This window comes from Zalophus californianus, chromosome 1 (genome assembly GCF_009762305.2).
Source record: "Zalophus californianus isolate mZalCal1 chromosome 1, mZalCal1.pri.v2, whole genome shotgun sequence".
In the NCBI taxonomy this organism is placed as follows: Eukaryota; Metazoa; Chordata; class Mammalia; order Carnivora; family Otariidae; genus Zalophus; species Zalophus californianus.
Window position 1 is genome coordinate 29,864,287 of NC_045595.1, and position 15,107 is coordinate 29,879,393.

The 15,107-nt window shown below is 42.8% G+C and overlaps 1 protein-coding gene across 5 annotated transcripts in view; it reads left to right on the top strand.

The window, feature by feature from the left end:
- The window catches only part of PTPRG (protein tyrosine phosphatase receptor type G), a 699,320-nt gene that overhangs the window by 526,905 nt on the left and 157,308 nt on the right, over positions 1-15,107 (top strand). The window lies entirely within an intron of this gene.

The following is a 15,107-nucleotide window of genomic DNA, read 5'->3' on the forward strand; positions in this document are numbered from 1 at the left end:
GCACGAGGGCAGGGCCCATTAAGGAGAAGGGAAGCTGGGATGTCCTTGATCCCACCCTCCCAAGAGAACTGCTGATGTTTGTTCTATCTGCAGTCAAGAGTTTAAAAAAATTTTTTTTAAGATTTTATTTATTTGATAGAGAGTGAGCTAGAAAGAGAGAGCATGAGCAGGGGGCGCGTCAGGCAGAGGGAGAAGCAGATTCCCCGCTGAGCAGGGAGCCCGATTCGGGGCTTGATCCCAGGACCCCAGGATCATGACCTGAGCCAAAGGCAGACGCTTAACCGACTGAGCCACCCAGGCGTCCCAGCAGTCAGGAGTTTTAAAAGCATTTATAAATATGTGTCACCTAAGTAGGATGAAACTTTACTATAAAGTGGTTTTGACCCTAGTAGTGTGTCATAGACATGTCTTGATGTTGGTAGATACAGATTTTCCTTGCCCTGTTTTAACCACTTTATTCTGTTATACTGATACCATAATTTAACCAGTTAGCTATTAATAGATTCTTTTAAGTTGTTTCTACTTTTCCCTATAACGAGCAACACCAAAGTGTTACCGTCACTTGTCTGTGCCCTTACTTCCAAATTTCTTTCTTTATATAAGTTCTTAGAAGTGGATTTTCTGGGGTAATGAGTATGCCAGTAATAATTTTGGAAGGTTGTCACGGATAATACTACTCGAACCAAGTCTGCCAGTACCTACTTGACAAGTATTCTCATCAACACGGGGCATTTTTTGTTCTGGAAGTCATTATTTTAACGTGCAAAGTTTTTGTGCTGTTACACCGTCTCATGCCTCCTCTCTTCTACCCGTAGTAGCCTAATGACTTCACCCATTTCAACTGTTGAAAGTGTATAAGTAGGTCAATAGGAAACAACAAAAACATACAAAGTTAATTTAAAAAGTAACCAATTTTTTAATCCAAAATAAATAACAGCAATTTATACTCTTGGATTAGTGGTAGTAGCTACAACCTTGCTAAAATGGGATCCAACTAAATGCTTTAGCTGTACAGAGGCACAGTCAAAGCTTACCGATTTCCAAGCCGTCAGGAGAATATAGATTTCCAGGCCATGATCACGTTTGTCTCTTCTCTTATCATCCTGCCTCCCGCCTCTTCTGTACCCCAGTGGCCTGACTTCCAACCAGACAGAATTTTAATCTCCCTTCGGTTTCACGGGAGGTGGTATATACAGAGGATCTCAAATTCATAGATAAACCTCCTATAGGTTTATCTTCCCAACACTAATGCAAATGACTAAAAATCACAAATGAAAATTTTCCTTTCCCTCAGGAGATTAAAAAGAATGTTTATCTCTGACACAGACTCCCAACTAAAATGGCGTTCTTTAGTTTTTAGTTATACCAACAGATTTTCAAGGGGTTGGAATATAAGCAGGTGGGTTGCTGCTCTGTAAAAATGAGCATGGAGGAAAGACTCTGAAACTCATGTTTGCTCTTCACTGACAGCTAAGCGCAAAGAAAAGAATTCATATGTCACTTATATATGTGCTTGAAGTATTATTAATTTCTCTTTATTATCTAAGAATTTCAACTTACATTATAGAGTGTAACTGCACCAAGCACCGTATTGATTGATCCAAGACACGTTCTCATAGTGGGAGAGAATGTAAGTAGGAGGGTTATTACAAAAATCAGCTTACTATGATTTTTTAAAGTTTTTTTTTTTTTAAGATTTTATTTATTTGACAGAGAGAGATAGACCAGGAACACAAGCAGGGGGAGTGGGAGAGGGAGAAGCAGGCTTCCCGCAGAACAGGGAGCCCGATGCGGGGCTCGATCCCAGGTCCCTGGGATCATGACCTGAGCCGAAGGCAGACGCTTAACAACTGAGCCACCCAGGCGCCCCACTATGATGTTTTTAATTAACCAGAGTTTGTGTATATTGTAAGCAACTTTTCCAAATGTATTTTATATATTGTATTAATATGGTACAGTGATAATAGTAGTTGAGGGTGCATATTCCGTAGGTGGATTATAGCCTCAGTTCTCATGACAGCCATAAGAGGTTATTAAAACTGTGTTTACTGGGCGCCTGGGTGGCTCAGTCGTTAAGCGTCTGCCTTCGGCTCAGGTCATGATTCCAGGGTCCTGGGATCGAGCCCCACATCGGGCTCCCTGCTCGGCGGGAAGCCTGCTTCTCCCTCTCCAACTCCCCCTGCTTGTGTTCCTGCTCTCGCTGTCTCTCTCTCTGTCAAATAAATAAATAAAATCTTAAAAAAAAAACAAAACTGTGTTTACTGAATTTTTCACTGCTTATTTTGAGATGGAGAGAATGGAATTGCAATGAGGTTCAATGACTTGCCCAAAGTCAGCCTGATATCCAGAAATGAAACCTGAGGATCTGCCCAACTCACAGAGACCTTGCACTTGACCATGAGGCTCTGCTGACTGCCCTGGTCATGGGACAGATGGTTAGTCTGTCATAGTATCAGCCATGCCTTTTGGCGCCATTTGCATACAATTCAAATTCAGTCTCATTGCTGTGCTGTCTATTTTCCCGAGATGTTGTCCCACACTCTTAGGTGCTTTATTGGCTGAAAACCTTCCCATAAACTATGTCAAATTGGTCATGGTTTATATGACAGAAAGAGACATAATTTTCCACTAAAATAGCAAATGTTGGATGAATAAATTATGATCTATTCATATGATCGTATTCTCTACAGTAATAAAAAAAGAACTATTGCTACATGGAACATGGATGAATCTCATTGATACCGCAATGAGCAAAAGCAGGTGAAATGAGAGACTGTATGATCCTATTCTAAATATATATGGAATATGGAGGGGTTACCAACTGGTGGGGGGGTTCATAAGGGAGCCTGCTGGGATGCTGGAAATGTTTGTCTTCATCTGCACTGAGATGACAGGGGTGTATACATCTGTGAAAAGTCCTACAGCTGTATACCTAAGGTTTGTGTACTTTATTGTTTTATGTTGTATCTCGATTTAAAATCCAGATGAAAAGTAAATCACAGCACACATTTCATCTGGGGCTTCAGTGTCCATGGGAGGGCCATTTTAATCTCAGGACATCTGCATCTTAGAGTTGATGCTTAATGAGGCCTCTTATTTAAAGCCTGCAATATATTTTATAAAGGTTTTACCCGAAATTATAAGAAAGTTTGGGAACTAAAAGGGGACGCTCCCCATCGCTGACAAACCACTTTATGTGGCTCATTCTCTATACTCTTCTATCAACAGAATGATTGCTCTGCGTCTTATATAGCAAGCAGTGTTGGACTTCACAGATTTAACATTCTAAAGCAGCTCTCGTGTTTCCCGGTGCAGTGTTAGCCTTTTTGAATTACTTTTGCAGTGATATTCAGGTCTGACTAGCACAACACCTGCCAAAAGCTGTTCCTAGATTTTAGGAGATTTTTGTGTGATGTTTACAGATGGACACAGTTCATTTCTTGTGCCGTAAAACTTGGGCAGATTTTGTGCCATCATTGAAACTCCCTGCTCCGGAGTTGTAGCAACCATCAATCAATCAGTCATTCCCCTGGAGATTTTTTTGAAGTCTTAACGTGGAAGAGTCCACCGGCTTCCTATTATAACTCTTCAAACAAAACAAAGCTCAAAGTCTGGTTAACACCGTCCTAATATTATACCTCCTAATACTCATGTCACTGTTGCATAGCTCATAGGCTTTGAGAACATTATGGACAGAAAAATTTCATACTCTTGTGTTTCATGTGCTTTTGTTCATCTAATAGATATATGTGCAGCCAAATAGATCCTGCTTCAATTGTTGGCACTTATTAGGTGCTTTGTAAATATTTGTTGATTTTATTTTATTTTTTCTTAAGTAGGCTCCGCACTCAATGTGAGGCTTCAACTCATGACCCTGAGATCAACATTCACAGACTCTACTGACTGAGCCAGGCAGATGCCCCAATATTTGTTGATTTTTATAAGTTAGTGAGTCAATTAATGAATAGGCAGGTGGTTGGTTGATTGGACAGTTTAGCACTGATAATTGAACAAAAATATTTACTATTCAAAACTTAGCAAATTCTTCATATAAATGCCTGGCGCTGTGCTAAGTATCTCATTTAACTTTCTCAACAGCCCTATGAGGGATATATGGTTAGTATCTCCATTTCATAGACTGAGGACACTGAGGCTTAGGGAAGTGAGGTAATTTATTTACCTGAAGCCAAGACTGGCAAACTTTCTCTGGAAAGGTCAGATAGTAAGTATTTTTGGCTTTGCTGCTCAACTCTCATTGTAGCCAGAAAGTAGCCACAGACAATATGTAAACCAATGGGCTTAGATGTGTTCCAATAAAACTTTACTTACAAAAACAGATAGTGGGTACAATTTTCTCAATGACGTCTTTTGCTGACCCCTGTCACACCCCATCAGTGATGGAACTTTGACTTGAACCAAGGCAACATGACTTTGAAGACCATGTATTTAACCAGTTAGGAACAAATTATGATCCATTAAAAAAAAAAGGTAGGAGACTTGCTTTAGCAGTCTTCTTCATTAATAATTATTTTAGTCTATTTGCTTGTTTGTTTTGCTTTTTCTTTTCCTTCCAAAGTCTTCCTTTATCAACATTACTTTTCAGTTGTGATTTTGGAAGAAAATAAAACCAAAGCTCACCTCATAGTAATAGTCCCCTGGTTTGTATGCTGTGGAATGTGATGCCTGTTGTCATTCACATCCTTTCATTCTACACCTGCAGGCCTGCCCCAGGAGGTGTGAATCACTGTCCACTTGCCCAGAGGTATCAAGTCATGGACCTCAGGTCACACAACCAATGCAAAGCCAGGACTGGAATCAGATTCTTCGGACATAAATCCCAGATTTCTTGGCTAAAAATTTCTCTTATCTTTTTTTTTCTCTCTTATTTCTTTCCCCCTTCTTGCCTCTTTTATAGCTACCTGTTGTTCTTTCTGGAAAGCAAACATTTGTTAGTGTTTGCTTGGTGCCAGTACTCAGGTGGATAGAGCTGGAAATAGAAAATCAAATTAAATAAAGGATGAGCCCTGCCTTCAGGAAGCTGTCAGGGAGGCAGGTGTTTAAGCAGGTCATGCTATGACAGGGTGCATTACAGGTGGCACCTGGTGACACTGGGGGGGATGAAGACCTCTGACTTGCTTCAACTTTGAGGACCCCCTCCCCCAAGCCTGGATTTCCTCAGTGGACCAACCACCTGGGTTGCCCTCTGAGCTTCAGCTAGTGACAAGGCAGGGACTGGTGCTAGGGAGGAACAAGAGAGTGATGAGTTAGCAGATATTTGGTAAGGCCAGTGTGGTTGGGGTGGTTGGGGAGAGCCTCTTGTAGCTGAGATCTGAAGAAGGAGAACCCACCCTGCAAGGATCAGACAGAGGGGACAGGGTCAGGGCCAAAGTGAAAAGACCCACGAGTATCTGAGGAAGAACGAGGAGGAAGGCCGGCGAGGCTGGACTGTGAGGAACCACGGGAATCGTGGCGGTACAACTCTGCAGGGGGCCTTGGCCCAGATCCTGGAGAACTGCTAAGCAGGCATGTCTTGTGATTAGATTTACCCTTTGAAGGATCATGCTAACCCAGTGGTTCTCACTGTCAGAGTCACCAGGGAGCTTTCAAACATCCAGATGCCCAGATCCTATCTCCGGTCAGTCAGAACAGTGTTTCATCATTGTTGTTGTTTTTCTTGCTCTTAAAGCTGATTAAAGGTGATGCCAGTACTTGGAGGGTACAGTAGACAAAGTAGGGAAGCCGGTTAGGTGAGGCTGTGGGAGGTCTTTTAGGTTCAGAGTGATGGTAGGCTAGGCAGCAGAATGGAGGAGCTGGAGAGAGGTATGTTTAGGAGGTAGAATCTTCTGGACTTTCTGGTATCATCCTACGTGGGTGTGGAAAGAAAATAATTCCTGGGTTGGGTGGAAATTAATTCCTGGTCTACTGGGTGGAAAGATGTTACCATATTACTGAAATGACAAATTGGGGTGGGGGAGCTTATGCTTGGCTGGATTTAGCTTGGAACCCTGATACTATTGGTCTGTCTGTAGCCAGAAGTAACTGTACCTGTATCTTTATGTATGTTTCTGGGTAGCAGCAGGGCATGCCTTCCCCTTTGGGGTAAGAGTAGCTATGGCTAGTTTTATAGAATCCTGGGTATGTTAGGCACTGCGCTGAGCATTCATTTAATCCTCTTAACAACCCTGTGGGGCTAGGGGCAGTAATCATTTTTTGACAGATGAGGAAACTGAGGCACAGTGAGATTGTAATTCACTTTCACATGATCACCAACTGTCAAGTGGAAGAGGGGTTTTGAACCTGGGTCTACCAACCTGGTTTCAAAGACTCCGCTTAACCCCTATGCTAGTCTTATACATGCGAGTTTCCGATGAGTTCATCACAGGAGATGCATGCTCATTGTTTTCCAAGAAGTGACTTATTCTCAGGTCATTATCAATGACAGTTTTCACAAGATAAACTTCTTCCTGGTTAAATATTACCTATACCTCCCCTACTGGGGCCATTTTTTTTCAAGTGAGCTGCTGGAGGAATTGGAAGATCCTGAGCACTGTGGCCTAAATAAGTAGACTGCATGCTCTATGAAGAAATCATATCATTTTCTAAAAGGAGAGAAAGTTGGCCCAGTGAGACAATGATTGCTGGGAACAAACTTTCTGGTTTTCCATTTTGTTCTGCTACAAATAACACATTCTATCAATCAAGACCTGCCGGGAAAGATTTTGTCTTTCCTTATTGCAATTTAATTTTATCCTCTGTTGAACTCAGGTGCATTTTCAATACAAAGCTGAGATGTTCAGTTAGCATTAATCTGTGTCCTTCTTGAGATGGGGCTGGCCCTCCTGTAGACTATCACGTACTTGAAAGGAATTTTCCTAATTTATAGATTTGAAGACATTTATACACTTAAATAATATTTAGTATCCCCCAAAACATTGCTTAACTAAGGCTCTTAAATCAGATACTCCAACTTTAATGATAGTATCCTGAAAACAATTTTCACTGGTTTGTTGGTGTATACATGGGATGTTTAAATGAGTTAATGGATTGAGTCCTGAGGCCAGTGATGGCATAAAGTCCCATTTACAGTATTGGGCACCAAATCCTTCACGTAAGTGTGTGGTTTGGAATAGGGAATGAGCCATGAGATATTGCTTGGGAAAAGTGGATTGATACTTAATGAATCTTCAGGAGCTACAGTATGGGAGCAATCATCCAGTGCTCTAAAAGAGGCACAGAGAAGAAATGCCCCTTCCAAAAGAAAACGTGTGAAGTGTGTAATTAGTCTGCACTTAGCTTGGTTGCTGTGAATCAGAAGCAGCAGCTGCTCACACTGGTGCATTTTGCTGTGCACCTTGCCCAGGGGCATCTTTCTTTGAGAAAGCCTCGGGTTTGCTGCTGAAATTTATCGGTTTCCTATGTTTGTTCAAACATAAAAGCTACTGAAAACACTTTGTCCCAGAATTGATAATGGATGGCTGTTTGCTCCATTTGGGGTTTGCTCACTATTTTTGCCAAATTTCCTGGTTGGAACTTGGATTTTAAACATAGTGCCTCCTCTCAAACTCTAGAATCTGTGATGTAACATAGCATTCAGGTCTGTAAGAGGCAAGAACCTGTTCAGCGGAGTGGGGACTGCCTTGAAGAGCTGATGCAGCAGTGTAAGGAAAATGGTGACATGTGGATTTTTTAGGGAGGCCAGTGCCCTCGTCTCCCTGTGGGAATGAGCACTGGACTGTCAGATCTGTGAGGAGGAGGTCTGTGATTTGTTCAGTGCCATAGCCCAGCCCCCAGTTCTTGGCATGTGGTTATCTACTGCTGCATAACAGATGACCACAAGCTTAGCAGCTGAAACCACACACATTTATCATCTCATAGTTTCTGTGAGCCCCCCTGCTTCCTGCTTTCTAAGCAGGCTGCAATCAAAGTATCAGCCAGTGTTGAGGTCTCATCTGAAAGTTCAGCTGGGGAAGGATTCACTTCCTCAAGGGCTCTTTGAATGAGGGCCTCAGTTTCCTTCTGGCTGTTGGCCAGAGACCACCTTCAGTTCTCACCATATGGGCTTCTTTAGCATGGCTGTTTACTTCACCAAAGTGTGCAAGCCAAGGACACCATAGTGAGAGCAAGATGGAGATTAGAGTCTCTTATAACCTAATCATCGAAGGGGTCTCTTTTTGGCTTGGCTACATTCTACTTGTTAAAAGGAAGCTGCTGGATCCAGCCCATCCGCAAAGGGAGGAGATTACACAAGTGCCTAAAAACCTGGAGCTGGGGATCATTGAGGGCCATCTTAGTGTCAGCCCACCACAGCATGCAGTTGGCACATGGCACATAGTTATTGAATGAATGAGTATAAGACCTGGGTTCTTGCCATTTAGGCCAAGGGCATCATTCCATTTTCCCATCACCTCTTTATAGAACTATAAGATGAGCAAGATCATTTTAATATTTTATATATAGTACCTACATGGTATTTACAGAGTCTTCCCCCATCCCTCATACCACCATCTGGATGCTTCATTTATTTCCAACCTGATGACCTTACCTACTTCTAAGGAGGAATGTTTTCAAGAGAAGGATCAATCTGGTGACCCCTTTGATCCGATATGCCTCATCTTTCATATTTTTCTTGCTGCACACATGGTAGGGATTTAAAGCAGTCCCCACACAGTGCTTTCTGGATTCAGAGTCTTTTGTAAATGGACTGCCCTAAGCAGCTTTTTGCTTCGGGGAATGAGAAAGCCAGGGTGAGAGTTCACATGTAATGTGTTTTGGTTGAAGCTGCTTGCTCCCTGTGGAAGCAGTCCGCTCTGCTTTCTCCCCCAAGACTTTGATATCGTTGGGGCTTTTTAGTGCATGGCAGGATTATTAACAAGAGAAAGGCCAAGTTGTCTAGCACTGCCACACTGAATCGAGAGAAACTTGCAGGCGAGAGTCGAGTCACTGAACCTGAAATAAGCTTCTCTTGCCCCAGCTTCCCCAGATTGCATGCCCCTTTTCTCCCCCCTTAAATTCAAAAATCATAACAATATCTGTGTGAAATGGTTTGCACTCTAGCCTAAGACTCTCGGTCCTACTTTGCTAGGTTGGGATTTTTTTTTTTTTTTTTTTTTTTTTTTTTGTCTCTTTCCAGTTCAAGAGCAACCTTTACTTTGAGAAGACTGGCAGGGGTGGGACAGGCAGGTTCTGGGTCTCTGTTTGGAACTGCTGTAAAGGCTTCCTCACTACCTTCTTGGCTCTGAAACACAATGCATTAAAAAGACAAAGAAGGACAAAAATCACCATGTGGAACTTCCATTTGTCAGGTGCCCCAGCCTGCCCATTTTCTCTCTCTCTCTCTCTCTCCTTTCTTGGCTTTGAAATTGAGTTTTTAAGTGAGTCCAAAGCCAGAGGAGATGGCATTGTCTACTCAGTCCGGGACAGTTTGATCCTCATGAAAAGGAGAAATTGCCTGCATTGACAATAGGCAAGGATGCTGCTGGCAAGATCCACAGGAGTGCAGATTTGCTACTGGGCCTCGCTGTCACCCTGCTGGGTTGGTTTTTCCAGTAATAGACTCCTCCAAGCCAGGTCTGACAATTAAGTGGTAAATACTCTGGTGAGCAGGAGTGGTGGGAACAGAGGGATAGAGAAGGTCCGTTTAAGTAGACCAAGAGCATTAAATTCATTTCCTCCATGGCCTTCTGTGGCCATGCATCTCAGTTCCCTGGAGATGAATAACTTGTAAATTGACTGGTTTCCACTAATGTTATGAATTAACAGTAAGTAAGCTGTGTCATTGCTCCAGCTCCATTGGTGGGGGAGTGAATCCTATTAGCATTTATAATTGTGTTGCCTTTTCATATTAATCCCTTCCCGTGGCTGAGGAGTTAGGAGTTTTCTCATCTGTTGATGGAAACCAGTCCCAAGAGGGTGTCCCGTCAAGTGCCGGAAAATGGATGATGATACGGGGCCATACCCTCCCTCCCCACCACCCCCCCCCCCCACAGGAGCTCTTGCCTCTCTTGTGAGATGCATCTGTAATGTTCTGCATATCTATGAGATAAGGCTTAAAGTATGATTCTGGAAATCTCTTATTCAGAGTTAACCAATCCCCCTAGCCAAGAGTCCATACTTGGTGACTTGCTTTTAGCTGGCTGGGAGACTAAAATCCCTCCTTCCATTAAAGGCCCTATAGCTTCACAGAGCTCCTTTTTCCTTTGCCATGCCTCATTCTGGATTGGGTCTATATTTTCTCTCTGACCTTATTCCATGGTACTTGGGGGTGCTAAATGCACCAAGACCTCTGATTCTGCCTTTTGTGATCCCATGGCAGCAGCGACAGTCAGGAGATAATAGAAACCATCGCTGGGATGTCAAAAGAGAAAAAAAGAAATTTCTCCCATCAGACACCGAGGCTGTAGGCTATACATGAAGAAAAGCCCTATTTGTGAGTATTTATAAGGAAAGTCAGGAGAACAGTGTTTTCAGTGTGGATCAGTGGGTTAGTGGTTTGATGCTATGTCTCCTTGAACATAGACATGTTTCCTAAATTATCGACCAGCGTTTAATTTATTAATAAAGAAATCTGGTCTGTGTTCTGTCTCTGGGTCGGGCTTAGCCGAAATGCAGTTTGTGAACATGGCCAAGTTATGAATGATTTGAGCCAGGAAGCTCCTGATGGCAACTTGAATCAAAATGTGGTGAGTGGTAACCAAGGTGTTGAGGTCAGAATGAAAGAAGCTGAGGCATCCTTGCTACGTGGCTCTTGAGGTAAGAGCCGTGGGAGGAAGAGGAGAATCAGATCTGAAATCAGATCTCCTGAGAAGTGCCTGCCCTTGTCCTGATCAGCGGACAGAGTTACCCACTAACCCTCGGAGGGGCTGGATCATCGCCTCTGCAGTTCAGGAAGGCCAAAAAGGTCCTGCTGTTTGTCACTTTCCTTTGCAGGCACGGTTTAATGGTGTAGCTATTCACTCCCAGCAGGCATAAATCCTTTTTCCCACAAGAGGATATTGGCTGGATGTGACGTTTATAGGACTAAAGGCACGATGTTGGATTCAAGGCAAGTAGGTTGTCTTGGCCATCCTAGTTAGCAGATGGCCAGGACTTGAGAGATTGAAGATAATCAGGATCCAAGTCAAGGGCCAAATGGCACGGTGGACTGGAAAAGTAGATGGTGGCAGATATCTGAACGCTGGGGCCTCTCTGCTTCCGTTTCATCTGGCTTCCAGCAGGAGAGACCACAAGGTCCTCCTAAGGGCCTGGATTCCAGACACAGCTCTAGAGATTATTGATAACTTGGTTTCGAATCTGATAGTTGGTTCAGTCCTTATCATGGTCTATTTTTTGGGAAGAGAATGTTATAAAGATTAGATTTCATTAGGCATTCCTATGAATTCGGCCTTTTGCCCAAACATATGTGTCACGGTTTCCTGTATTGCTGATGTCTCTGTGTAGTTTGTTATATCTAAAAACAACTTAAAGGCTTTAATTCAGAGTCCTCTGTCGCGGGCATGCTGTCCTTTTGAAGATGACTAATGCCACGAAAGCTGCTCCGAAATGGAAGGGCCAGGAGCTAAGTTTTGCTGTGAGAGCACAAACCGCAGGGGAAGGTGGCTGGCGGGGGGGGGGGGGGGGGACAGGGAGAGGAAGGGGGTTCCATTTCTTAGAAGTCATTTTAGGCTCATTTGTGCAATTGCCACCTTCTCAGTATTACTGCACAACTCCTTTGATATCGGAGTGGAAGGTGGCAAATTTCAAGAGCCAGGAAAGCTCTTCATGTGGCTTTAAAAGGAGCAGGGCATTATGAAGTTGAGTGGATGTCAAATAAAACATAAATTTGGATCTTTTGAAATGTGAGCTCAAGTAGGTATTACTTTTAGAGCCAAGTACACTGAGAAGTTCAGGGATGAAATTGCTGTTGTTTGACACTCGTTCAAATGTGACCGTTTGGATCAGGTTGTTGCCCAGTCATCTCCATTCCTCTTGAATGTTGCATTTGGATTCAGCGTGACGCTCCAAGCTTTGCGCATGTAATCCTCAGGACAGCATTATGAAATTATATCCCCATTTTACAGGTGAGGACACTGAAGCTCTAAGGGTTCATCCCTGACTCGAAATTTCATTTTTCCCCCCCACCCCTTGCCCCCTCTACTCTGGATTGAGACCAGAATGTAAATACGGGTTGCTCAAACATCCTTCTTCACTGTAGGCATATTTCAAAGCTGTCCAAATTGCTTAGCTTATGTTCGTGAATTTTTTTTTAAGTGACAAATTGATTGAAACAGTAAATGGAAGGGATTATTTCAGTTAGGGTGGTGCCTTTACTGGAACAAACCCACTTATTAGCATGCTATTTGGATTCCCACCCTGAGTTTTGGAACCAAGACACAGACTGGAGAGTAAGCTCGGTATTATTAGTAAGTTACTTGGACCAGCCAAAAATAATCTCTGTTATTTTCTCCCCTTCTCCTGATCCGTCTTCTCAACTCCCGCCATGGAAACTAGCAGTGGGGGCTGTGGAGGTGAATGGGCATTGTAGAGGGGTTTTCATGTATGGGGTTGCTTAAAGTCCGGGGTCAAGCCCTTGAGTTTGAATGAGACCAGACCTGAGTAATCAGACATGGAGATACCGTAGCCAGAGGTGGTCAGAAAGTAAACCTGCATTAGGTTGCTTGGTTATTTTCCTCTTGTATGAGCTCCAAATGTTATTGGTGGGTTTAAGTCATGGGGGGTTGGAACATTTTCTTTGAGTTTTCTCATCATCAAATAAGACTGAATGCATTAAAAGGTACCCCTGACTACAAAACATCACCTCCCCCCACAGTTGGGATTGAAAATTAAAGTGTCTGTGAAATATTGCCATGGTAGAGGAGGCGGAACACAGTTTTTGCGAAATGCATGAGTTAGTTGGGTTGAGGGTAGATGCTGTGTCTTGGTATGTGGAACCTCACTGAGAAACCTTTATGACAAATCATAAGCAAAGCGTATTGGTTAAGAAAATTATTGGCATCATAGTCTGTCCCCAATCATTCCCTTCTACACACACTCATAGAAACTCTCTCACAGTTAAATTTTCTGATGTAATAAATGATCCAAATTAGTTAACATAACAATTATTTTACTGCTTTATGACTCTGTAGGTTAGCTGGTCAGTTCTCCTGGTTGGGACCAGTTTGAGTGGTCTCTGCAGACTTCAGGTAGTTCTTCTGAGGCTGGTGATTCTGGAACGACCTTAGCGGAGACTGCCTGTCTGCTCCATGTTGTCTCATCCTCCAGGAGACTAGCCTGGGATTCTTCAGCTGGTGGTCTCAGGATTCCAAAGAGTAACAAGAGAGGATAAACCTCTGGCAGGCAAGCCCTGTGTCAGCTGCTCCCTATATCATGTTCGCCAATGTCCCATTGGCCAGAGCAAGTGATGTGGTCAAGCCCAGTTTCAAAGAGGGGAGAAGCTGATAGACCCTCTTGATGGGAGGAGTGGCCAAGTAAAAGCACAGAGATACGTGTGACAGGGATGGTGGGAGTTTGTGGCCCTTTTGCCATTTCCCACAGATGTCAGAGTAACTATGGGTAGTTGAACTGGCATAAACTTCTCTGCCAGACTGAATCTGGACAAGGGAGAAGGAAGACCATGTTTTTGTCTCTAACTTCAATTTGATATGGGATATTTCTCTCAGCTCTTATTTTATTCTTTCACTTTGGAAACTTGGCCACATTTACTGGTAGACTCACTTGTCTTGCATTCTTGAGTTGTGATTCCATTTTTGACCAGGTTTTTAAAATGTTGGTAAGTATTTGCTATGGTGTAAATATGAATGTTTCATTTTGGTGTATTTTTTGTGAATGTTTGCCTTTCAAGAATGTTTTGTGCTCAACCGGTATGTTAAAGCCCTGACTAGGGCTTCCTGTCAGGCAATTTGGAGGTACGCTAATGCCAACTCCCAGAATTCCACTGTTGTGATCTGATACACACTCGGTTCTTATTCACTCATCCCTTTTTAAGTACCTGTAGTGTTTACGGTGTAGTACCAAATTCCACCTCACTTTATTAGTCTGTAAACATAACACCATACCTAATGATACCTGTGTTTGAATTTAGTCATAACTCAGGGTTCCAGACATTAATAGGTAATCACTGTTACCTCATAGAGCACGTAACCCGAATTTCTCAACCTCAACTTCTGCCCCATTGACACCTGGGGCCGGGTAATTTCTTGCTGTGTGAGGTGCTATTCTGAACATTATGACATTTTTAGCAGCAGCCCTGCCTCTATCCATGTGATGCTAGTAGCCCCTCCCTCTTCATCCCTACTTGTGACAACAACAATGTCTGCAGTCATGGCCCGATGTCCCCTGGGTGGGGGTAGGGAGTGAGAGATAGGTAAAATCCACCTCCAGTTGAGAACCACTACTCTCACTTGGAGATGCTGAAGCAGAAAAGAGAAAGAAATGCATGAAGTATGGGTATTGTCTGAGAGCAAAGTAGGAGCAGCAACCCAACAGACAATTTGTAAGGGGTGGGGGGAGGAATGTGGAAAATTTTCAGTTACCTTAAAATTTTCACCTAATATGGCACTGAATTAACTAGGAGACATCAAGTTGGGTCTTGCTACACGTTGAAAGGTTCACTAGTATCACAACTTCATTATGTTAGAAGTGGATTAAATAAAAATATATCACTCCTGAAAAAAAGTTCAGGAGATATGCTGACCACAGAGAATGGATTTTGGAAAACTATTTGGGAAAAGTTAGTTATCCACAAAAGTAGAGAAAAGTATATCAAGACGCACTTGATATGCCTCATTTAAGTTCATAAATGATTGATTGAGTGCCAGTCTCACTGCATCTATGCCCTGCTCGCTTTCTGAATGGCTATCCACTCCTGGATTATTTTAGAGTAAAATCTAGTCATCATTTCATTTCATTTTATTTATAAATACTTCAATAACGTGTCTAAAAGAAAGTACCTCAAAACCAAAATTACAGTATGCTGGTGGAATTGTAGCCTTCTAGAAAGGGCAAGAATGAAAATTTGTGCTGAGTAATATCAGAAAGTTAGGGGAAAATGGGTAAGAGACTTGACTTTGGGGGAATTGAAAACCCCAGGGGAAATGAAGTTGGGAGACACT